Source organism: Trachemys scripta, chromosome 2 (genome assembly GCF_013100865.1).
Source record: "Trachemys scripta elegans isolate TJP31775 chromosome 2, CAS_Tse_1.0, whole genome shotgun sequence".
In the NCBI taxonomy this organism is placed as follows: Eukaryota; Metazoa; Chordata; order Testudines; family Emydidae; genus Trachemys; species Trachemys scripta.
The window spans coordinates 7,734,894-7,761,509 of NC_048299.1; the positions used below are offsets into that span (position 1 = coordinate 7,734,894).

General features: G+C 45.3%; 1 long non-coding RNA gene across 2 annotated transcripts; it reads left to right on the forward strand.

Moving 5' to 3' along the window:
• Positions 1–11,363: 11,363 nt before the first annotated feature.
• LOC117871953 lies at positions 11,364–24,256 on the forward strand. Of its 2 annotated transcripts, none has more exons than XR_004644363.1 (2): positions 11,364–11,938; positions 18,907–24,256. It is a non-coding gene; the product is annotated as an uncharacterized LOC117871953 (long non-coding RNA). The 2 variants fall into 2 exon arrangements; XR_004644364.1 differs by having other exon boundaries at positions 21,184–24,256.
• Positions 24,257–26,616: the final 2,360 nt, after the last annotated feature.

Below are 26,616 nucleotides of genomic sequence, written 5' to 3' on the forward strand. Positions count from 1 at the left end.
ACATTTTATATTGAGAAGCTGCCAGAAAACAGTCAGAATAGAGGGTTCGACAGCTAGGTCTTGCATGTTAGTGTACAGTTAATAAACATGGTTATATGGGACCCGGCTGTGCCCGTGTGGTTTCTTCACATTTTTGATACGTAAAGAGCAAATGACACAACAGCAGGCATCTCGGCAAAGGAGAGTTTTAAGTAGGGCAATGAGGTGGCTTTGAATAAGAGAAAGCATCTTACTACAGTCTTACTTCTGGAAACAGAACATTCACCACAAGAGGGAGCACCAGGAAAAGCTCTGGTCTTTCAAGAGCAAGTGCTCTAGATCCTCCTGTCTCATGATCATCAGACTGACTGTGCTGCTCAATACGTGGAAATCACCCACAATTCCCAGGGTGGTGTCTCCATCCACAAAGAACCAGCACAATGGGTCCATGACTGGGGCTCCTACCTACTCCTGTACTACAAAGTATCTATATAGTAAGAATCCAGGACTGTCACCTGTCTCTGTGTTCCTCTGAAGCCTAGAATGTCTGTTGAGTCAGTGTGATGTCCTGGGAACCATAGGCGCTGAGTCCGTGGGTGCTCCATGGGGAAAAAATGGTGGGTGCTTAGCACCCACTGGTAGCCCCCCTATCAGCACCTCCCCCTGCCACCAGCACCTCCTGTCCATGGGCTTGCCCCGCTGATCAGCACCTCTCCCTCCATCCCTGCGTCTCCCGCCCACCACGAACAGTTGTTTTGCGGCGTGCAGGAGGCTGGGAGGGAGGAGAGAGGATGCAGTGTCCTCAGGGGAGGGGGCGGAACTGGGCGGGAAGAGGTAGGGTGGGGTTGGGGCTTTGGGGGAAGGAATGGAGTGTGGGCGGGGCCTGGGGTGGAGCCAGGGGTTGAGTACCCCCCAGCATTTTGAAAAGTCGGTGCCTGTGCTGGGAACAGCTACAAGCGTGGTTCAGGGCACTTTTTGTTCAGACTATCACCAGGTTCAATCATCACTGGGATTCGTGGTCTGTTACCATCCAATTTTTAAGTTCCCAGCCATTTAGACATTATGAATTGCATTTGTGAGACAGCAAGGCATGTATCTATGCCATGTCAAGAGTCCTACCCCGTTGTGAGATCAGAGGTAACTCAACCAATCACCACTCAGCCTCTACAACTAATTTGCATGCAGCAGTTCCATTGGTTGTATGAGGCAGATGGCGCATTACTTGGCCTGACTGCCACCACACCTTTCAGCTACTAGTAAAAAGTAACATCGTGTACTGCTCCCAACTCATGGGATCCACTTTCATTCAAGGTCCAATAACTCTCAGTGCCATAAGAAAGAAGTTCCATGAAAACAGCCAGTAGATAAAGGTACACAATGAAACAGCATGAAACCAATCATGCTGGGGAGTATGGACACAATAGTTCAATAGAAAAGGTAATATAGAGATCTGCCCACAGGTGTGGGCGTAAGGGAATACTGCATTCTAGTTCTGGCTCTCTGTGGTAGCGGGCAGGCCACTCAACTTGTCTGGCTCAATTTCCTGACCTGTAATCTAGGGATAATAATAATTACTTACCCTACCTCAGAAGGCGGTGAGGATTAATTACTTAATGTTCCTGTTGCGATATATTTATCTTCACATAGTCAATGCCAACTGTAGCAGGAATCAGTTTACAGCGCTCATGCATTCCCTGGAGACTATCCCTTTGCAATGTACTTTGCCAAAACCATTTTCTTAAAAATAACTTTTTTTAAAAATACAACACCCTCCTAACGATTTGGGTTCTGGCCCAAAACTACTGTTCTCTTTAGGGCTTTAAAAAAAAAAAAAAAACGGTGTTAGAGCTATCTAAATCACATACCTCAGCCGGCATGACAGATTTAATATAGCAGCAATAACTCCCTCTCAGCACATCTCAATCTGTTTGAAATTGAACAGATGAAGCAAAGCAGCTAAAGATTCATTACTGGTATTATTTATATTCTTGGCACCGGTGCATATCCCTTGGTGTGCGTGGTGCTGTACAGATAAGGAAGAAAACAAAGTCCCCACACGTCCCCTCCCCCTCCCCCCAATCTTACAGTGTGAAATGAGACAAAGTAAAAACAAGGGTTGTGTTACGTCAGAAGACACAGAACATCTAGGTATAGGCAGCACTAGTTATATTAAGACATTGGCTCTCAACCTTTCCAGACTACTGTACCCCTTGCAGGAGTCGGATTTGTCTTGCGTACCCCCAAGTTTCACCGCACTTAAAAACTAGTTGCTTACAAAATCAGACATCAAAATACAGAAGTGTCACAGCACACTAGTACTGAACAATTGCTGACTTTCTCATTTTTACCATGTAATTATCAACTAAATCAATTGGAATGTAAATATTGTACTTACAGTTCAGTGTATAGAATATGGAGCAGTATAAACAAGTCCTTGTCTGTATGAAACTTTAGTTTGTTCTGACTTCACTAGTGCTTTTTATGTAGCCTGTTGTAAAACTAGGCAACTATCTAAATGAGTTGATGTACCCCCTGGAAGACCTCTGCGTACCCCCATGGGTATGCATACCCCTGGTTGAGAAACACTGTATTAAGGTATAATACTCACAGAGGGGAGTGATTCCCTGCCTACCTCATGGCTGCCCAGAAGCAACTGCTTGTACTCTTTCAATGTCTGAGGGTGCCCAGGAACTGCACCCAAATGGGCTGGTATGCAGCAGTACTGTGTGGTGGCTTGGCTGCCAACTTGGCTAACATCAAGCATTGAACTGGGGCCCTCCAGAGCTAACAGCTTGAGCTAAAGAACCAGCCTCTCTCATGGGGGCTAACAGAGGGGCACCGAAGTGGACACATAACACACACTGGCCAGTGGGTTACATACTTCTCTGCACAGAGGGAGCTCACCACTAGCACCTGAGGCACACAACAGTTCAAAGCTGAGGCGAGCCCCCACTGTGTGGGGCCTGCCATTGTGTCCAATGCCAGGAGTGGCCTTGGGGACCTCCAGAGAAAAGTACCCGAGTCCTTCCAGTTTGAGGTAAAGAATCAAGTCCCCTGGCTGTGACAGACCCACATCCTCTGTGGATCGAGGCTACCTCACACACGAACCAGTAGGTTACAAGAGCAGAACTGCACTTCTCCTAAGATGCCTTTTTCATCCTCCAGAATCCCAGCTTTCGTTGTCTTTGAGAAGTCAGCCTCTGTCTGTTAGGGTTGTGAAAAAAACCTCGAACACGTGAACCAAGTGTAACCGGGGCAACAATGTCAGCCTGAGTGTGCAGACAGCCTGAAACAAGAGCTCTGAGAGGAATCAACTGCCCCATTCGTCTCAGTGAGTGCTAACTCACATGGCAATGGGGACACTTAAAATGCCACCAGTGTTAATTATTTCGCTGCTGAAAGGAGAGGAAGTATCATAGTATGAAGATCTATGCAGTCTACTCAGACTGACAGCTCATTTTGACACCATGAGTGTCCAGTCAAGAAGGACCGAAGCCCAGTGATTCGAGCAGGGCCCAGCAGGGAATCCCTATCAAGGGGGAGCCAAATTCCAGGAACCAAGCAGAGCATCTGAGCCCTATGGAGGGAAAGCCCAGCCTGAGGTGCACAGCAGAGCATCCACAATCATATTTTGAACAACTACACAACCAGCCTAAGAACAAGATCTAATTTGGTCATGTCAAATGGGCAGAGCTATGTTTTTTCTTAGCAATTCCACCCCTGCACAACAAGGTCACTGAAAAATCGGGTTTTAAAAGCGTGTGTGTACAAACAGAGGTAGGTAGATGGGGCATAACATTAAAGTACCCCAAGTTGGGTTGCTTTAGTATTGTCCTCACTGCACTGGATGCACATTTATTTAATCGCTTGCAGTTGCACTATAGAGTGATCTGCGTCTGGTGAATGTGAGGTAAGTAGGGTTGGTGGAAAGCTAGCCAAAAGAAGTTGAGTTTTCAGAGCTTGTCTCTCAGACTTTCACCAACAGAAGTTGGTCCAATAAAAGATATTCGCTCACCCATCTTGTTTCTCTACTATCCTGGGACTGACATGGCTCCCAAAACACTTGAGTTTTCACAGGAAGGAGGAGAGCCAGGTTGCTCTGGACTGAAACTGTAGCGTAAAAAAGTCACAAGGTTATGAGTGGTAGAAGGAGCTGAAGGGCCAGATTCTCAGCGGGTGTAATTGATGTAGCCCCATAGTATGGATCTTGACTTACACCGGCTGGGGATCTGGCCCAAAGAGATTAATGAGGCAGAATGAATTAGCAAAATGTTGTTCATGTTAATTCACTCCACACTGAAAGGGTCACTGATATTTTGACTACACTTACCCCAGAAAACCCCAAACAGGGATCAGAGACCCATCATGCCTGGCACAAACAAATACCACCTCCACGGTTTCTGCCCCAGAGAGCTCACAATCTCAGATTTAGACAATACAGAACAAGTGAATAAACAGACAAGGGGGAAGTGAGGGGAAGTAGGCACGGTGAGGGGGTCCCGGTAGTCACAGGGGAGGTGTCAGCTGTCTTTAGGATTCCTCTATCACAAAGGTTTCTCTGATTTTTTTCTGATTTCCCAGACAGACATCAGTCCCTGCCAGTGTTAACAGCAAGCTCTGGGCTCTCTTAGCAGACTAGAGGGGGAACTTTCTCCTCTTGACTGAAGGCAAGATGACCTAGTCTGGCATTTTTTCAATTGCTTTAAAGCTCATTGTCTTTGTGAACTCCATCCACTTAGTTGGCAGCTGGCCTGCTGCTAGTCAGCCTCTGAGCCAGCCCGCATTTCCTCCAGCCATGCCGCACCGCTTCTAGGACTCTAGCGAGTACGCGCAGCAGAGTCCAATGGTTATAATTAGAGCTTGGCAGCTGCCCATTCAGATTACCAGGAGGAAGGGAAATCTAGAGCACCCATCCAAATGAAGCGCAGAAATTGCATCCTGAAGCCTAAAACGAGGAGCAACATAGATCTCCAGTGTTTTCCCTTGGAATGCACTGTGCAGGTGTTGACCAGCACAGGCAGCATTTCTAGGAAGGCGTGGTCTGCTCTGCACCGTATGGGTGCTCTTGGGATAGCTTTGTCTGCATTTTAAAGTGAATATGCAAAGCACATAGGTGCTGGGAAGTAGGAGTTCTGGGGGTGCTGCTGCACCCCCTGGTTTGGAGTGGTTTTCATCACCGACAGGGGTTTCCAGTTTGGTTCAATAGCTCTCAGCACCCCCACTATACAAATTGTTCCAGCACCCCTGGCAAAGCATCCATTCCCTTTTTTCCAGCTTCCCCAGTGCTTTTATTTCCCTTTCATGTTTTAAAACTTTCCTGTAAGTCTACTGTGCACTTGGATCAGGGGATGCCATTGTCTTTGACTGTGGGATTTCCCCATCACTCCCGGTGACATGACAAATCACAGCTGGAGTGTCAGGTCTTTGAGGCAGAGTGCAGGTCGCTAGTCGCAGTGCTCGCGTGGAAGGATTGGAGAGGGTATGTTTTCAGTGCACAGTCAATTTTCTTCTGATTACACCCCCGCCATCCGCAGCGATACTCGCCTGAAATGTCACATTTTCAGTGATGGGTTTAAAATCTACTTGAGCAACAGCATGGGACAGATTCTCCCCTCACAGCGGTGTAAATCAGGAGGAAAATCAGACCCGATCAGACCAGAATAAGCTGCTAACTCCAAAGATTAAAGTGTGTCCCCGTCCTTCACTGTGTCTCCAAAGATGGTGCTGTGGGGTCAGAAGCAGAACAGAAAGACTGTGGCTATGTCTAGTTCAAAAAGGAACTGGATAAGCTCCTGGAGGATAGGTCCATCAATGGCTATTAGCCAGGATGGTGTCCCTAACCTCTGTTTGCCAGAAGCTGGGAACGTGTGACAGGGGATGGATCACTTGATGATTCCCTGTTCTGTTCATTCCCTCTGGGACACCTGGCACTGGCCACTGTTTGGAAGACAGGATACAGGGTCAGACCAATGGTCCATCTAGTATACTGGGCTAGATGGACCTTTGGTCTGACCCAGTATGGCCGTTCTTATGTCCTCACTGACAGAAAAGGTGAGTTGTCACTGGGTGGGGTGACTGATGCACCTTCGCTATCCTGGTTTAGAAACATAGTGGAGACAAGGCCCTGTAGTCTTACTGCCAGGTAAAGTAGATGAGGTCAACCAATTGAATTAGCTGGAGTATTGTGTCCAGTTCTGGGCACCGCATTTTAAAAAAGATGTGGAGAAATTGGAAAGGGTCCAGAGAAGAGCAACAAGAATGATTAAAGGTCTTGAGAACATGACCTATGAAGGAAGGCTGAAAGAATTGGGTTTGTTTAGTTTGGAAAAGAGAAGACTGAGAGGGGACATGATAGCAGTTTTCAGGTATTTAAAAGGGTGTCACAAGGAGGAGGGAAAAAACTTGTTCACCTTAGCCTCTAAGGATAGAACCAGAAGCAATGGGTTTAAACTGCAGCAAGGGAGGTCTAGGTTGGACATTAGGAAAAAGTTCCTAACTGTCAGGGTGGTTAAACACTGGAATAAACTGCCTTGGGAGGTTGTGGAATCTCCATCTCTGGAGATATTTAAGAGTAGGTTAGATAAATGTCTATCAGGGATGGTCTAGACGGTATTTGGTCCTGCCATGCGGGCAGGGCACTGGACTCGATGACCTCTCGAGGTCCCTTCCAGTCCTAGAATCTATGAATCTAGTTTTAAGATGGAGCTTGATGAATGGGGTAATATGCTGGAGTTCCCTGTAATAGTAAGGAACTGGACTCAACGGGCTAGGAGGTCCTACCTCCCTATGTCACCACAGGTGGGTGGGTAGGTATAGTGCTGCTGATTCTGCCTAGTTACTTTGGGATAGACACTACAAGTGCCTTGTCTCCACTTTGGATTTCACAGTGAGCTGAAACAACGAGGAGCACTTGTGGCGCCTTAGAGACTAACACTTTTATTTAGGTATAAGCTTTCGTGGGCTAAAACCCACTTCATCAGATGCACGGAGTGGAAAATACCGTAGACAGGTATATATACACAGTACAGTGAGCTGAGTATCCCGCATTCATTATCTTGCTATAAAAAACCCACCTTTGAGTGACTGAAGACAGCCTCCGCAGCGCCAAGTGCAATGGATATTCTCTGTTAATACCCCCTTGTAAGGCTACTGACAGTCTCTCTATTTGCCTAGCTGTGGGTGGCTTGTGTTTGCTAGTCAAACTTGGTATTCAAAATTCCTCCTGCCCCCTCTTGCAACCAGGAAATGACAACAGCTCTGCTTCCTTCTCACTTATATCTTCACTTGGGCATGAAGAGTACAAGAGGGAATGAAAAGACCAGATATGACAATTCAAAGGTGCGCTGTAAATACCTGTTGTAAGATTATAGGGATTTGCGATTTGGTGCTGTAGCAGATGGTCTTGCTGCTTATTATCTGATTTTCCATGAATTCGATCTTGGTGTAATGTTGCGTGTCTGCTGCGATGCAGTTCGTTTTAGATGCTGAATATAGCACTAGTAGTCTGTGTCTCTCTGCCTGATTTATTTCTTAGGCCTAGCTCCTGCCTACAGGCTATGCTTGTGTAAGCAAATAAAACATGATTATTACATGATACCCAAACATTACACCTATTGATAGATTTAAGTTGTCTGATATGAATAAAGTCTATGCACACACCAATAAAAATAGTCTCAGGGAATAAATAAAAATGGACAATTCGTTCTCGTGAATGAATGCTATATACTGAGAATTCATCTACTATGAACTTCATTTTTATTTAGTCAACTTTATTTGTCCAAGTCACTGTTTTCTTTCTTAAAAGAAAACAAATTTGGAGTTGCATTAAAAAGAAATACCAGACTGAGGACTCTATTAGACAGATTTAAAAGTCACTATCATTGAACAAAAAAACTTCAGAAACAGACTTCAAAGAGAAACAGCAGAACTAAAATTCATTTGCAAATTCAACACCATTAATCTGGGCTTGAATAGGGACTGGGAGTGGCTGGCTCACTACAGAAGCAGCTTTTCCTCTCCTGGAATTGACACCTCCTCATCTATTACTGGGAGTGGACTACATCCACCCTGATTGAATTGGCACTGTCAACACTGGTTCTCCACTTGTGAAGTAACTCCCTGCTCTCCATGTGTCAGTATATAATGCCTGCATCTGTAACTTTCACTCTATGCATCCGAAGAAGTGAGGTTTTTACTCACGAAAGCTTATGCCCAAATAAATCTGTTAGTCTTTAAGGTGCCATCAGACTCCTTGTTGTTTTTATTAGACAGGGAAATCCCCTACTAATCTGTGGATAGATTCATGATAGACAGTGCCAGATTTACCTAGACTTATAGCGACTGATTCACCACTGTCTTACTTCAGTTTTAAGTTGACATAACACCATTGCAATAATTGTTTGTCACTTTCAGTAGCAGTGGCACTCTATCAGAACTAGTCTGCTTTTCCAAGGAATTTTATTGTGTTCTTCTGCAATACACCAGCCATAGCTGAATGCACCAGTGGAAGGGTTAACAAAGGAATGGGCATAGCATTACATTGATCGTCATGAATCACAACCATCTTCTGAAGACTTGGCACACACATTGTGTGGGTCTACGAAAAGGTTTTTAAAAACGTGTGTGTTATGGCAGCTCTTAGGAAATAGCAGTCTTCAAAAGTAACTCTTTCCAGTGACAGAGATTTAATATGTTACCCGAGATGACATAATGCATGTCTAGATAGGGGAAGTACCATGGGACCAAGCTGTTAATAATTATGAATCAAAATAATAGCACTGAACAGATGAAAAGGTTGAGGAGTTTTTCCCACATGCTGGCTCCACAATGACGTCCTCTACAGAATCTGGTGACCAGGAACAAAAATCATTTTGTCCTCCTGTAAATTTACCCGGCCCTCAGGCGTTTCTCAAGAGCAAAGAAATTGGGTATCGCTGCTGTGTTCCACCTCAGAGGTGGCTGCATTTCAGTGCTGAAGACTGACTTCCTGTATATGTACAGGGCCACATACTCAGCTGGCATAAATTGGCGCAGCTTCATTGCCCATAGGGTTATGCTGATTTACATTGTCTACATAATTAGCTAATCACCATACACACACATTTATCCCTACCTCTGCATTTCACAATGTGTCCTGTTTTCTGTGTCTGTCTTTTAGACTGCAAACTCTTCAGGGCAGGGACTATCTTTATATTTATAGATTGCACAGCCTCAAGCACAACAATAAAATGGCAGGTACCATCCTCCCACCCTTCAGTAGCTGCAGTGGAACGGTCCATTGCTACAGAACTTTTTACAGTACACAAGGATGAAATCTGTGTCCCCGTTCATACAGTTAGGGTTAAGAATGTCCAGCAAGTTGAGCTATCTGCTTGGCAGGTGAATGACCTCCGAATGCTTTGTCCTGTAACCCCGAGTGCCTTCACATGTTCTGCTGCTGTAGCTCCTTGTCTGGACACTCCCAGCCAGTCTACAAGCATTCATTGAGCATTTGTGTATGTTGAGCAGCCCTGATTTGGCAACAATGACTTCAGCAGCCTGCTTGTTATACCACAGTCGCACTCTGGTCTTCACCTGCCTTGGTTAGTACTAACTAAGGGACCCCAACACACCCCCAGTCCTGCAATCCTTCAAAGCCGTCTGCCCTGAAATGTCTAGCCCTCTCCTGGAACATTCAGAGGAACAGTAGGGTCTGTTTCTCCTTTAAAGAAATGTAAGAGCAGCAACTTCTTGCTTTAACTGGAGCTAACAATCACCTCAATTCAAACACAGCCCTGGGTTGGTTTAGATTAAAAGTAAACCATGTTTATTAGCCACAAGAGATAGGCTTTAAGTGAGTTCAAGTGCAAGGGATAAAAACAAAATGATTAGAAGGAAATAAAAGTAAAATGTGCTTTCTAGTGGCTAAGACTTAACTCAAGTTACAGAGAGAGTTTGTTCAAGGTAGATTTCTTACCAATCTTTCTCCTTTCCAGCCATTGCTGATGTTTTTACTCTCAGGCTCTTCCACGGAAGTGCAAGGTACTGGTTTCCCTTGTTTTTCTAGCTGAAAGATTTTTGCCTAAGTAGATTTTTCATTTACATTCAATTCCCAGAGACTTTAGCCCTCTTGGTTGAAGAACCCATCTTTCTCAGCTTGCAAGAATGCTGGGCCCTTGTCCTTGTCCAGTGATAGATGCCAAGGTGACTTCTTCTCTTTCCTTATATCTCTCCAAACTCACTGTTGTGTCCTCAGACTCAGGACGTTCTTTCCTTCCTGTTGACTTCCCATCCCCTGCTGATTCTTATGTAAATAGGGCTTCCATTGTCTTTGATACACCTTGTTCCATTGCCTCCCCTCCTGTCTGGGAGAAAACTTGTCTCTCCTTTTGCTTGGTCACAGACTTTGAAGCATAATATCAGTGAGTATCCATAATTCCTCCCATAATATGAATATCTATATTTCACAATGATATTAATCACCCCTGTGGCAGTAGCTTTCATAAAAGACCTAACTTAATATACTTTTATAATACAGTAATATTGCATACAATCTGTTGGTTCAATTGCTTACCATTTGGCTTTCAGACCCCTGCAAGTGGCTATCTCCCATGCTTGCTAGGTTGAAGGCTTTGTTTACCTTTCTATGTAAATGTGCCTTCGTTGTCTCTGCCTAATGAACAGCCTGGTCAGACAAACAAATGCACATTCCTTTATCGAAGGCAGACTGGGCTTGTGCATTGCTTGCCAAACACATTTTAAGAACATTATTCTAGCACAAATTCCTAACTCTGTACATACCTCACACAAAACTATTAATGATTAGTGAGATATTAGTTTTCCAGTGATATCTTACATGACATCTTTTAGATACAGATTAGGACAAGAGGGTGTTAGGTGTAGTTAGTATGTCAGGCCTGACAAGAGTTGCTGACACAGGGTAAAAAGCAACAGAGAGTCCTGTGGCACCTTTAAGACTAACCGACGTATTGGAGCATAAGCTTTCGTGGGTGAATGCCCACTTCATCAGATGCATGTAATGGAAATTACACAGGGTAGTGACCCACCAGCGGGTCTCTGTATCACGCAGAGAAATGTAGAACAGAATCAAGCCTCCTTAGGTATGTTGAGAAGAAGCTCAGTTTTAAGTGAGTCTGGCTAGCTCAGTTGGTAGAGTATCACATTTTTAATCTGAGGGTCCAGGGTTCAAGTCCCTAGTCAGGTAATAAACTACTCACCAAGATCTTAAAAATCTGTCTTTCTGGAGTCCTCTTTGATGTTACTTTGGTGGGAGGGATAGCTCAGTGGTTTGAGCATTGGCCTGCTAAACCCAGGGTTGTGAGTTCAATCCTTGAGTGGGGCCATTTAAGGATCTGGGGCAAAAATGTGTCTGGGGATGGGTCCCCCTTTGAGCAGGGGGTTGGACTAGATGACCTCCTGAGGTCCCTTCCAACCTTGATATTCTATGATTCTAAGGCATCACACTTTGGGTCACAGGTAATGACAGTGGCCACTGGACACTTTATGGAAAGATCTGTAATGATGCCTCAGAAATTTTTGCTACCATCAGTCTTTCAGCTCATCAGCACTCAAAAGAGCAGATAATGCTAACAGGATGAGTTGGCAAGCATCAATGTGTTTTGCACATAAAAGTGATACATTGGCTGGAGGTGTTGGGCTAGATGACTTAATGGAGCTTTTCCATCTTTAATGCTTATGGTTTTCCAAAGGTGGTTTCAAAGGCAGCATTGCAATATCTCATCCCCTTTGGGTAGGTGAGTGGGTTGTATGCTCTCTGCAGTGAGTCATCCTCATCTTGTTTAACTGCAAAGTACATTTTTTTGTTTATTTACGAGTTCCAGATCTGTCTGTCTGATGATGCATGCAGCCCATAAACTTCAGTGCACCGGCTCTCCGTACTTTCCAGTAAAGGCCTGCCAAGTGGAGGGATGTGAAAGGAGATAACTCTACAGGATGTCAGGTACGCAAAGAGATTTTGCGGATCACAACTGTCCAGAGATCTGTGTTACCCATGTTATCCCATGCAGATGGAACCAAGCTTCTACCCTTCCAGCATTACAAAGGGTCGGACAGATTAGTATATCCTCAGTCCCAAATGAAAGCCACAGAACAGACCAGCTTAGAAGAGAGAAAATTATATTAATCTACACAGACTTTGAAGTTAAAAAAAATAATTCATTGTAAATCAAAGCTTACTTGTTGGGCCATAGTCACTTAAGGCCCCATTTCAGGGAGGCATTTAAGCCTATTTCAGCTTTAGCATCTGCTCAGGGTCTATTGAAGTCAACGAGGAAAAAGCATGTATTTATAGGTAAGTTCGTTCCTGCACAACGATTGATTTAAACATGTGCTTTGGTGCATTCCTGATGGGAGCTCAAAGATGGCCCAAGTAATAATAATATAGTATATGGAGATATACCTATCTCATAGAGCTGGAAGGTCATTGTGTTTAGCCCCCTGCCTTCACTAGGAGGACCAAGTACTGATTTTTGCCCCAGGTCTCTAAGTGGCCCCCTCAAGGATTGAACTCACAGCTCTGGATGTAGCAGGCCAATGCTTAAACCACTGAGCTATCCCTCCCCACCCACATAGACAACTATAATCACATCTCCATGCACCAGTAAGGCCGCAGGTAGGCTTCAGCTCAAGAGAGGGCAGGTGTTGTTACCACTGTTCCCCTCCCTCAGCATTCCTTCACCTCTCATTAGAGCTACAGCTACAGCAGAGCCAGTTCAGTCAATACGTTCAAGCACAGAGCTTCAGGAAGCCGCTAGGTTATGGGCAATTCACTAGGGCGACCTTTAGCTCTTCACCCTTCAGTGCATATGGGGTGGAGCACAAGCTGCTCAATGTTCACTGGGAGTGACAACAACTTGAGCACCCATCCACTGCCAACACAATCGCCTCTCAACCGTAGGACCCTCCGCTAGGGTGTAGGCCAGCAGAACCCCCAGCAGGGTGAACCTAGCCGCGAGGCTTCGCTCAGCGAGGAAATTCAATTGCTCCTGAAGAACTGCTTTGCTTTACCAGTGCGGTTCTGTGTGTGTGTGTGTGTGTCTGTCTGTCTGTCTGTCTGTGTGTGCATGCACGCACACAACTGGGCTCCATTGGCTTTCCAAAGGTGACACCACAAAATGTGCAACACACTACGTAAGAGCATAAGAACAGCCATACTGGGTCAGAACAAAGATCCATCTAGCCCAGTATCCTGTCTTCCGACAGTGGCCAATGCCAGGTGCCCCAGAGGGAATGAACAGAACAGGCAATCATCAAGTGATCCATCCCGTCGCCCATTCCCAGCTTCTGGCAAACAGAGGCTACGGATACCCTCCCTGCCCTCAACAAGCCCTGATCCCTTTTGTGTGGCAGCAGGCTGTGACTCTCCTTTCATAATTCACTTAACAATAGGGCCCTGTGTTAAAAGTCAATATTTGCTTACACATTAATGATTGTGGTGCCACATACAGAAGCCCTTTTAAAGGCGATGCTCTTTTCAGTTGCAACAAAACAAGCATGTGGTGCAATTTGCATAATAGCACTGTTTAATTAGACACGCTGTGCCCATTAGAACGTTGCTTCCTTACACACTTCCTGGGTCACCGCTGGGCATGCGGTGCCTTTGCAGAGTCCTTCTCAAGACCACTACGTATATAGAGTCTCAAGTATTCCAGGACATAACCTGAATGGCGTTCTAATGACCCCGTGGGGCTGGGGAGTCAATAAGCATATTGCACTCTTCCCACTCTACCAATAGCTGGTATGGTGTTGGGAGCACTACGCGCATAGAACTGCTGCCTTTCAGATGAGATGTAAAAGGTCCCAAGCGATGGAACGTTATCTCACACCTTCTCATATGTCGCTGTAATGTGCAGCACATCTTAAAAGAGAGATAGTCTAGTGCCTACTGTCGCCGTTGCAGGGGTGACTGCACCTGTATTCCTCCTCCGTGGTCCCTTGAGGGCACCCAGTCAAGGTTTCAGGTTCCCAGCCACCATCTCTCTTGGGTGGAGACTTTCATCTCTCTCTCTCCTGACCAGGGCTTTTAAGTCTGCACAACTCCTGCCATACACTGATATTCCCAGCAAGCCAGTCAGCCTATAAGCCAGCCCCAACGTGGTGCTTTCTCCCCAAGGACAATGGCAGTATTTTCACCAGTGATCACACAGCTCTTCCAAAGCAAAGTACATTTATTCTCAAGGCAAAAGCATTACAGTGAAAACATATACAAAACAATAAAGAGATTTAAACATACCAGAAATCACCCATCGGTCTTATAAAAAGCAACAGAGGGTCCTGTAGCACCTTTAAGACTAACAGAAGTATTGGCGCATAAGCTTTCGTGGGTGAATGCCCACTTCATCAGACGCAAGTAATGGAAATTTCCAGAGGCAGGTATAAATCAGTATGGAGATAACGAGGTTAGTTCAATCGGGGAAGGTGAGGTGCTCTGCTAGCAGTTGAGGTGTGAACACCAAGGGAGGAGAAGCTGCTTCTGTAGTTGGCTAGCCATTCACAGTCTTTGTTTAATCCTGAGCTGATGGTGTCAAATTTGCAAATGAACTGGAGCTCAGCAGTTTCTCTTTGGAGTCTGGTCCTGAAGTTTTTTTGCTATAAGATGGCTACCTTTAGCAGTGTAAAAACACTGAAGAACCTATCTAAAGACTATTTATAGATGCGAATCCATGAAATGATAGTACTCCAGAAATTTGTGATTAATCTCCATGTTTGTCTCTTAATAGTGTTTGGCTGCTATGACCACCCCTCACAATATTAGTATTAGCATTTGTGTGTGCAGATGCCATGGTGATATCTAAACAGATAGACAAAGAGGTGGCTAGATAACAATATCAGTATCAGGAAAACATCGTCCTGTGTGAATGGAATAAGTCCAATGGAAAGCCCAAGGTTCATACACACCCAGACTTCGAGAATCCAGACCCAAACTTCACAGCAAGACCCTTTTCTCCACAATGGGCTGAACCAAAATCCGAGCTCCTGAATCAGGGTCCAGCTTTGATCAGGATCTGAACAAATCCTGGTCCCACCTCTACAGAGAAACATCAGGGCGTCTATAACACACACATGACAGTATCAATACCATCAATGCGCCGTGGTATCAACACTATGGAAACAACGCAATAGCAATGCCACAAATAGCAATATTACACATTGTATCATCAGTAAGCACGGACAGTCAGAAGCAACAAGAACTGGAGCTACACAGAGCCATTTGCCATCTGGGTGCTTGGAAAATGAGGAGACACGGCTGGTCAAATTCATCTCCGATGTCACTCCAGTGAAGTCACGGGAACTGCATGAGGGGTTAACTAGCCACGAGACTTCAACCGGGTCTTTATAAAACTAGGGCTAGAGCCTCAGCTGGTGTAAATCAGCAAACTCCACTGACATCAAGGTGCTGGCTCAGGATCTAGCCCAGAGATTTTAGTTCCAGTAAGCAGTGAAATCGCTGAAGGGCAAAAGAATGTTTGAGTAAAAAGGACCAGGCTCATCTGGGGAGGAGGGTTGAGGAATCATTGCTGCCCTTTGTCAGGACAGCTGGGCAACTGGCTGTGGCTGGAGCAGGAGCAGGGGCGAGAGCAGCCACAGGCTGGAGCAGGAGCAGGAGCAGTGTATCTGAACTACTGGGTATCTGGGAGTATTCCCAACAAGGTAACAACAGTGAGCAGACTGGAGTGGTTGCTTTCATTAGGCGCCTCTATCCCTGCCTTGGGGTCCCCTGGTTAGACCCTTGCTTGTGGATTGCCTGGACCCTTAGGACTCACAGGGAATTACCTCTGATGACTCATCAGGCTCAGAACATGCACCCCACCCTTCATGCAAAAAAACCCAGCATCCAAAGTAGATCCAGGGCTGACACTGACCCTGTGCAGAGGGGCCAGTGCCATTTTGGGAACCTAAGTTATGTTAAGTTCTACTCTGAGGACCTTAGTGATATTTAAAGGGAGTGCAGAGGAATGGCCCGACTGGATCAGACCCATGGTCTATCTAGTCCCATATTGTGTCTCCAGCATTGGCTATCAGCAGATGCTTGGAAGGTGCAAGAAACCCCACAGCAGGCAGTTATGGGATAAGCGGCTGTTTCTCCACAGTGCCCCCTTGGGGTGTGAGAGGGTCCTCATTCACTCAGCCTCTCATCATGGAGATCCAGGCAGTTAGCAGCACAGGCGCTGACTTTTGTTTTTGCTGGTGGTTGCTCCTCTCTGCACCCCCAACCTCAGGGGGGGGGAGGCTGAGTAGGGGTAGGGCCTCAGGGCAGAGCGATGGGCAGGGCCTCAGAGGAAAGAGGCTGAGTGGGGGCCAGGCCTTGGGGTGGAGTGGTGGGCGGGGTCTTGGGGGAAGAGGCTGAGCAGGGACAGGGCCTTGGGGCAGAGAGCAGGCAGAGTGGGGGGCAGGGCAATGGTCCAGGTGCAGGGGCTCAAAAAGATTAATCCAGCCTGCAGGTGCTGAGCATTGCCAATTTATTTTTCAGTGAGTGCTTGTGCCCAAAAAAAACAAACAGTTCCAAACATGCTGCAGGCCTCCTTTGGGGATGTCCTGGCAAGCCGCAGTGTGGGGTTGGTACACCCCTTCACACAGCTCTGTCACCCCTTCCTGTCCAGTGTGGGGTTTGTACACCCCTTCACACAGCTCTGTCACCCCTTCCTGTCCAGTGTGGGGTTTGTACACCCCTTCACACAGCTCTGTCACCCCTTCCTGTCCAGTGTGGGATTTGTACAACCCATCATATTACTTATGAGGAAAATTTCTTCCTAATCCCCAATAATTGGAAGTGGTTTTATGCCCTGAAGCAAAAATATTTATATCCCTTCCAGTGTTGCCTAATCTGTTGATTGTGTATTGATTATATTGATCACTTAAGAATCCCCAATTAGCATGCGGTGGTTTGGCAGGGGGTAGTCCCAAGATCAGGCCTAGAGTTATTAGAATTGCTATTAATTTGGGAGCCCTGATGTTCAGGGGTGCAACACTCACACTTAGAAAAACCTTCCGAGTTTGCAATAGCTTTATTAACACAATTAGTAAAAGCACTAATGCCCAGCATCAGTACAATTGTATACTCAGTCCATGCTTGTGGAGATCTCAAAATGATGAGACAGGCAATCAGCCATGAAGGGCCTATCCGATCACTGGCATGCCAAAACATCCCAATGGCCTAGGCCATGGTCAGCCTTGTTATAGGGATTGATGGCCACCAGGAATATTCATAAGGGTGTCCAGTCTCCTCTAGCCATAGCTAAACTTTCCCACCCTAATAGTGTTGAGGTGTTCTTCTCCTATAGGTTATGGGGGAGGGATAGCTCAGTGGTTTGAGCATTAGCCTCCTAAACCCAGGGTTATGAGCTCCATCCTTGAGGGGGCCATTTAGGGACTTGGGGTAAAAATCTGTCTGGGGATTGGTCCTGCTTTAAGCACAGGGTTGGACTAGATGACCTTCTGAAGTCCCTTCCAATCCTGATAGTCTATGATTCTAGTATACGAATTAGCTTAAACTTACTAGCATAGACATTTGCTGGTTACTATGGCAATCTTGCATTTGAACACCCTCTGATGGTCCTATCCTAAAATACCCAAACTAACTGACATTCAACCATCATTCTGAGGTTATTTGTCAGAAGTTTTATCATCCTTGTTTATCATAGCATTATGTGTTGTGCTATCTTGTGACTTAAGGTCACTTCTGATTAATTTACCTATGCTAAGGCTTATAGGCCTCATATTGTTATGCTAAATTCTAAGTTCATTTCTTACAGGCTTGAGCCTGTAGGTCTCTTGCATTGCTGCCTTATGCCTATATCTTATCTCTATACTTATAGATTACACCAGAACTCCTGGTCTTGTTAATCCTTGGTATTAACTCTGAATGTTATTGTTAACTTTATAAGTGTCCAATCTTTAGAGAATCTGCCCTGGGCGGACACAAAAATTTAGATCCGCATCTGATCTGCATCCGTGATAATTTAACTTGTATCCGACCTGCAATTGGTATTCCACCTTTTATATATATCTGCATCCGCACCCACCCCAGAACCCCATCTCACTGTTAGTCTGCACAGATACAAAAATTTGGATCTGCATCTGATCTGCAAAGATGGTAAACAATATAATTGCATCCACAGAAGCAGATATCTGTGAATATAAAGCGGATATCCACAGATTTGCAGGGCTCTAAACTCTTGACCTCCATTATATCTTGTGACAATGAGTTCCACAGGCTAATGGTTTAGAAAAATATGATTTCCTTTTATCAGTTTTAAACTCAATACCACTCATAGGTTTTAAGGGCAGAAGGGATCATCAAATCATCCAGTCTGACTTCTTGTATAACACAGGGTATAAAATTTCATCCAGTTACTCCTATACAGAGCCCAATAATTTGTGTTGGACTAAAGCATTTCTTTCAGAAAGGCATCCAGTCACAACTTGAAGACTTCATGAGCTGGAGAGTCCACCACTTCCTTTGGTGGTTTGTTCCAATGGCTAATACCCTTCCCCTTTTGACTTATTTCTAATTTGAATTTTTCTGCCTTTTTTGCCTTTCACTGCTAGATTAAAGTACACTTTAGTACCCAGTACTTTTCCCCTGTGAAGGCACTTATACATCATAATCAACTCACCAATCGATAAACTAAACAGATTAAACTCTTAAATCTCTCACTATCAGGCATTTTCTCCAGTCCTTGAATCATTTTTGTGGCTCTTCTCTGCAGCCTCTGCAGTTTTTCAACCTCCTTGGTAAAATGTGGACACCTGGACGCAGTATTCTTATACAAGTCTCACCAATGCTATATACAGTACTTTGGTTTCATTAAATGTCTCCTCATTCCTATATTATGAGAATGGGTCAATAAACATGCCCTTTCTAGTTGTATGAGCCTTCTTTTAAGAAAAGAACATTTTGATTTGCAGGGGGCATTTTAAGAGGTTCAGCAGACGATGCATGTTGACGGGCCCTGGAAGGGAAAGTTGATGGCCAAAGAGTGAGAGGCAGAAAAAGAAGCTCTTGGAGGACAACGCGGTATCCCAGGTGGATCAAAAGGACTATTCATCCACAAAGAGATTAAGAGAGGACCATACAGAATGGGCTACCACGGTTGCAAACCTCTAGTAATGGAGAAGCCATATAAGAAGAAGATGAGCTTTTCAACATCTTATGGCACTGTATGTGCTTTGCTTGAGATTGCAGGAAATTTTTCATTTTGTGTTTCCCTTGACTACAATGTATCAAAAGACTTTTTGATTTTGAAGGAGCAACTTGTTTGAAAGAAGATTAATTCTGCTTAACTTAGGTTTTCAGGTTTTATTTGAGAGAGATTAATTTGAACTACTTATGTCCACTGATGAGTTAGTTCTACATGAACTGTATTAATGGGGTAAAATGGTCGTCCCTGTAGACAGCTTCATATAGACCCCTGCTCAATGAGCCAAAACAAACCAACACGTTGTTAGGCTGCATAAAGGATGGGGCAGACAATAATGCTGAAAATATTATAATGCCATTATACATATCAAGAGGGAACATTATGTACAGTTCTGGTCACCTCCGTCTGCAAAAAGCTACAGCAGAAAGAGAAGGGTTCCGGGACGGTTGCTCAAACTAATGAGCATCAATGAGAGACTTTCAAAAGAGGAAATATCAAAAAGACTGGGACATTTGAGTTTAGAGAGGAGATGACTGTGAAGGGACGTGATAGTAGAATACAAAATAATGAATGGTATAAGGTAAATCAGGGATGCTCCTATCTGTCTATATCTCATAGTACCACCACAAGGACACTCCAATAAAATTGAAAGGTGACTCATTTTAAGCTGATAAAAGGAAGCACTTTTTAATTACATACTCCACAACTAACCTGTGGAACTCATTGTCACAAGCTAATGCTAAAGCCAAGAGCATGATTTAAAAAAAAGGGTTAGACATTTATGAGTGACATTTTCAAAACATCTAAATGACTTAGGAGCACAAGTCCCATTGAAAGTCTGTGGGTAATAAGAACATTCACAGTTACATTAAGTAGAATAAAAATAAGTATAAGAGATAAATAACACTCATGCCTCAAGACATCAACCAACCACTAAGGGACAGTAAGAAACTTCCTTTACAGATTATGCCACCTTCTTCTGAAGTATGTGGTACTAGCCACTGTTGCAGCCAGAATATCTATGTATGGTGCTTATGTGGCCCCATGGCCTTTGCAGCTAAGCACCTCACAATTTTAATGTATTTATCCTCATGGTACCCTGGTCAGGTTAAGAAGTGCTATTGTCTTCATTTTACCAATAGGAGATCGGACACAGCAAGTGACTTGCCTAAGATCACATAGATAATTTGTAGAGGAGTAGGGACTTGAACCTGGTTTCCCAGCTAGGACTCTACCCACCCTTCCTGCATAGTGGTCTAGACAGAGCACTGATCTGACTCTGCCTGTGAATTCCTGCATTCCTAGTTCATTTAGCTCTGTTGTTGATCTACTCATAACAGCTGCTATTTCTCCTTGACTGGTATGTCAGGTATGCTACTGTATCTCATGGTGACATGCCATATCCTGCAAGGTCCTGAGCACTTGCAACTCCCATTACCTCAGGACTTTAAATTTGGCTTGAGGTGTTTAATGGATGGAGACAAACAATCCTACGGCCTTCACAGTGTGTATTATTGATTTGTTAAGCTAAAATAAATACAGCTGGAATGTGAAAACCAATTCAGACAGCCCAATGTTGCCTGTATCTATCTTTGGTGTGGTTTCAAAGCAAACCCTTAAATCACTGTCGGAGTCTTGTTTCACGGGTTGTCCTGACACATATTGCAAGGGTGACAGAAGAAATAAAGAACGCATATAAATATAGAACCAAAATTGATACATGACTTGGAATCTGGGGCCTGATTCACCTCTACACTATTGCAGTTTGACACTGGTGTAAATCCACTGATTGCAATGAAATTATCAGCTATAGAAGTCCTGGGAATTCAAATACCATCAAAAACAGATTTAAAAATACAGGTAGACATCAATAACTTCTTTGAGAGAACAACTACTTCTGCCCTGGCCCAGTTTCAGGCTGTAACTCATAGAAAACCACAGTCTGATGGGTTTGGGTGCAGCCTTTTTCTCTTAACTGTCCTTCAATAACTGCGTAGGAATTTTATAAAAAGTGATCAAAACCAGATCTTTTTGTTCTTTTTAGGCAATGAATTTGCTTCCAGCAGCACGAATAATCATCCATGATGGAGCCTGTGTTAGATCTCTGTCTGCACTGCAACACAGGGAAATGTAAATGAAATCCGCCCGTTTAGATGTCTTTAATGTGAAGCTGCCACCTGGGATTGTACTGAGAGTCTTTTGACCAAATTCAGCAAGGGGATAGGGTATACCACTAAAGACATAACAGGGAGCACAGAATCTGCTCTTCATTTAAATGCCTCCTACATGCTCATTACTTGTGTGATACTCATAAAGAGTCAGTCAATCATTTCAGTGCCTAGAATTGCATTCTTAATGATGAATCTCCCTAATTAATCCCTTCTCTGAGCTTTGCAGTGAGCCCTGTGCCGTGTCTGTCTTGTTTAAGTTGTATGTGCTGCCTCAGGATCAAGGCCATCTTCATTCTGGGGGAAAATTTCAAAAGCACCTAAGGGCCACAGGAGCACAAATGCTACTAGAAATCAATGGGGCTCGTGCTCCCAAATCCCAGGGTTGGAGCACCCACAGAGAAAAATTAGTGGGTGTTTAGCACCCATCAGCAGCCAAGCTCCCCTTCCTCCTCCCACTCCTGCCCGCTGCTGGCCCCCGCCGATCAATTCCTCCTCCTCCCTCCCAGTGCTTCCTGCATGCCATGGAGGCTATATGTCCTGGAGGGCTAACCCAGACCACGCACTGGGGATCTTTTGCTTATTCTTAATAATCCTTGCTCCTCGCAGTCCAAGCAGCATAAAGATAGAGTTTCTTCTTGTCAGGGATTTTTATTCCCTTCCCCCAGAGTTCAAGCTGATGGGACGAGTCCACATGCCTGTCCCCAATTCATGGGGGGTGGTGGTGGTGGTGGGGAGAGCAATCAACAAAGTCTTTTTTTCTCTGATGTTCCACAATGGTTTGACTGGTGTCTATGGGCCTTTTGCTGGGCAGGAGAGAAGGCCTCCTGTAGCAAACCAGTATTTCGCAGTTGGTAATGCTTCTCTGCTGACTGGTGATTTATAGTTACGGAGCAACCACTTGAATATTACCTTATACCATGGGACACAGCTATTGCAAGGGACACTATTGCCGGCAGCAACTTACAAGCGTCTCATACAGTCTAAACACGTTTTTCTAACCCTAATACCTATTTTAAACAATCCTGACACACAGGGGAGGCAGACTGGTTCCCAGCTGTGCATTTGTCAGTGTTTAGTGAGACGTAGGGGCCTTGGCATGAGCTGGCACCTGGTCTGCCAACTTCCGAGTTATTATAAGACAGTATAGAGTGAAACTATGCATATGTTTGGGGAGCACCAGAAAGTGGTCCAGAGGAGAAGAGCCAAGGAATCGTGGAGGATGCAGTGGAGTGACTGGAAGGGCCAAAGGAGGCATGGGAAACTTGAAGACCGATTATTGATTTGTTTACAGCAGCACCCACAATGTCCCAGGTGTTTCCCAGCCATTTGAGGGGGGAGTGGTACCAGCTCCATGAGGCTCACAGTATAAGGACAGACAGAGGTGAGGAGAAAGAGAACAACAGAGGGCTTCTATAAACCCCCCTATCTCCATTCACTATGAGCCGCATAGCGGAAGTGGGTCTTTGAGACAGGGTGGGAGCGAGGCCTCGCAGATGAACTGAGGAAGCAGATTGGTGGAGCTAAGGGGGGCAGATGGGTCAACGCAGAGCTCGACAAGGGAGGATAAGTGGGGAGGGGCAGAGTTATGCAGAGCTTTGAGGATGGTGAGCAGCAGGTTACAGGTGATGTGGTGGCAGATGGGGAGCCAGCAGAGGACTGAAATAGGGCAGTGATGTGATCAGACCGATGGGCAAGGAAGATGATTTTAGCAGCTGTGGAAGGAATGCAATGTCGGGTTGTTTGGGTGGCTGGAGCAGAGGATACTGTTGTAATCATGGCAGGGTATAAAGGCCCAGACAAGAGATTTGGCTGTGGGGACAGAAAGACCAACACTGATGGCTTCCCTTCATGGCAGCCTCAGCTGAGAGAACAAGGTGTGAATGGGATATGGAGAATGAATAGCCTTAAACGGACTGTAGCATATGGGAATAGGGTAGTATCCCTTTAAATAATTTGTGAGTCCTCCAGTGGTGCTCACTGTGTTCTATGTTTCAGAAGCCACTGGATATCAGCCAGAGAAGCTGTATATATGTTTCGCTGTATAGTTAGTAAACATGGGTATTTGGGCCATCACTAACTATGGGATTCCTACATATTATGTTTATTATGCCAAGAGCAAAGGGCACCAAGGGTGATGGCCCATTGGCGTTGTTGATCGTTGACCCCAGACCTGATCTTGGAGAGCCTATAGTTTTGGATAAAATAATAATGGAAGTTATTGAAGCCGTCACAGCAAGTAGAAGAACCAAAACAAGAATTAAGTGTTAGCGCCTAGTTATTGTGAGTATTATGTGCTTATGAGATGTGCTTGACCAAAGGTTATAAAATTTAGCAATATGTATCTTGTGATAGTTTAGCAATGTATCTTGTAATACATAGGGAAACCAGAAATGAATAGATGGTAGCATTTTAGGGGGTTTTGGTAATAAGGCTAATCACATTATGTCTGGAAACTCTTGGGAAAGGGATTGATGCAAACGGTTGGGTTAACTGTCGGAAATGTAATTATGATCAACTGGAACACCACAAATGGACATTTGGAACCCTAAAATTGGCTTCCCGAAATACCAAATATGGACAGGAGGCTGAGACTTGACTTGATCAGATATAGCCCTGGATGTATGTGGGTGGAATGGAAAAAGGTATATAAAGATTGTCAAACCCATCCCTCGCTGGGACACCGGAATGACAACACTGAGCAACCGGGCAGTAAGCCTGGCACAATACCTTCCTTTTGTAGCAATCATCACTTACTTTTTCTTTCCATCATTATTTGTAATGGTCTCCATAAGGATGTACAATGTAAGTCTGTAAGTATGAGCAATACAAGAAACCATTTTAGTGTACTTACCTAATTCTTACACTTACGTATATTGATTTTTCTATTATTTCAATTATATTTGTCTGTATTAACTACAACTCATAAAGTTTCTGTGTCGCACGTCACCAATTTTGGCTTCTTAATTAACTCTAAGCAGCCGTCTAACCGAAGAACCTGTCATTTGGGACAAGTGCTATTTTGCACTCTCAAAATTCACCAGGCTACAGCATGGTGGGCACTGAATCGTCCTCTGCCACTTCCCATCCTGTGCCAGAGGACTTGCTTGCCATTTCATGTACATGAATAACTATGGGATAGATTCCCTTGGAGAGACTGCATCCGAAGAAGTGAGGTTTTTACTCACGAAAGCTTATGCCCAAATAAATCTGTTAGTCTTTAAGGTGCCACCAGACTCCTTGTTGTTTTTGGCACAAAGCAAACTCCCAACTCCAACCACCTTGAACTCAAGCAAGGTTTTTACCTGCAGCTATATTCCTTTTAGAGGAATGGCAGCCTGGTCCAGTGGACGCGTTGCTGGATGAGTTCTATTCCCAGCTCCACCACTATCATGCTGTCTGATCTTGGAGCAGTCACTGCCTCACTCTGTAAAATGGGGATAATAATCTTCACTCACCTTTACAAAACACCCTGAGATCTATAGATGAGAATCAACGTATGTGAGCTAGTATTATTATTACCGCCTCAGAATGGGACAAGCACTGAGGTCTGGCTCTTCCCATCCTTGACTAACCGATTCTGTTTGGCCAGTTACCCACTGGGGAGAAGTTTGAGGATGCTGGACGCACCAAGTCAGGAGATGCTGTTTTACAGAGAAACGACTCCAGAATGCAAGCTAGCCACATGTCTGCAGAGGGGAATGCATTATCAGCAGCAGCAATTCATATTCCATACCCACGACAGATCAGATGTCTCAGCTGAGAAAGCAAGCAACTTAATAACAATTTGGAGGAACAGACATAGCAGCAAACAGAGCCTGGATATCAGAGCGGACTACTGCAAAGAACCATCTGCTTATTATTAGCTCCAGCGAGTTCCCTGATTGCTTGGAACAAAGAGAAATTAAAAGAACACCTAGGAAATATAATTGGAAGAATGATTGCACGGTGAAGCTTTAATAAGGAATTGGCTATCAAGAGAGCTGCGTTGGAGGAGCAAGTCCAGGGCCCCGCTGCTGTTATTTAGCATTTGGAGCGCATTACGAGAGCCCCCACCAGGTGGGAGGCACTCTCTGTAAGTGTATTACACAGGCTCTGACCTTCAAATGATGCTCCGTTTTTAATTATTACCATAGTGCCTAGAAGCTCCAGCTGAGATCAGAGCCCCATCCTGCTAGCCACTGTCCAGACACATAGGGTATATCTACACTGCAAATACCAGCGTGTTCTGAACTTGAACTGGAAGCTCAAGTTAAAGCGTTTAGGGCAGGGGTGGGCAAACTATGGTCCAGGGGCCGCATCCGGCCCTCCAGACGTTTTAATCTGGCCCTCAAGCTCCCACCAGGGAGCAGGGTCTGGGGCTTGCCCCACTCTGCGCAGCTCCCAGAAACAGTGGCATGTCCCCCCTCCAGCTCCTACTCATAGGGGCAGCCAGGGGGTTCTGCACACTGCTCCTGCCCCAAGCACTGCCCCTGCAGCTCCCATTGGCTGGGAACCCCAGCCAATGGGAACTGCAGGGGCGGTGCCTGCAGAGAGGGCAGAGTGCCTAGCCGTGTATCTGCGTAGGAGCCAGAGGGGGGACATGCCGCTGCTTCTGGGAGTTGCTTGAGGTAAGTGCTGCCTGGAGCCTGCCCCCCTCCTACAGCCCAATCACCTGCCCCAGCCCTGATCCCCTTTCTGTCCTCCGAACCCCTTGGTTCCAGTCTGAAGCACCCTCCAGCACCCCCAACCCCTCATCCTCACCCCAGAGCCCGCACCCCCAGCCGGAGCCCTCACCCCCTGACCCCAAGCCCCTTCCCCAGCCCAGAGCCTCCTCCCACACCCTGAACTCCTCATTTCTGGCCTCACCCCAGACCCCGCATCCCCAGCCAGAGCCTTCACCCCCTCCCGCACCACAACCCCCAATTTTGTAAGCATTCATGGCCCGCCATACAATTTCCATACCCCTGCTTTAGGGGAACCTGGGGTTGAAATTGACCCTGAACTCAAGTTAAAAGCCTTACTTCACTGCTTGTTGAACCCACGTTAGCTAAGCAGTGCGGATATACCCATAGTGAGAGACAGTTCCTGGCCCAGAGACCTTACAGCATACATAGACAAAATGGGTGCTGGGAGGGATAGATTATTATTCCCAATGTAGAGATAGGGAACTGAGGTCCAGAGAGATGAAATGATTTGCCCAAGGCCACACTGAGAGTCTGGTAGAGCTGTTCTTAAGGGATGGTTTTATGGCTCCCTAATCCTGGAACCAGCCAATGACCATTGAATCCCTGGCACTAATTGGAGCTGCTTCAGGGCTGCTTTAAGTG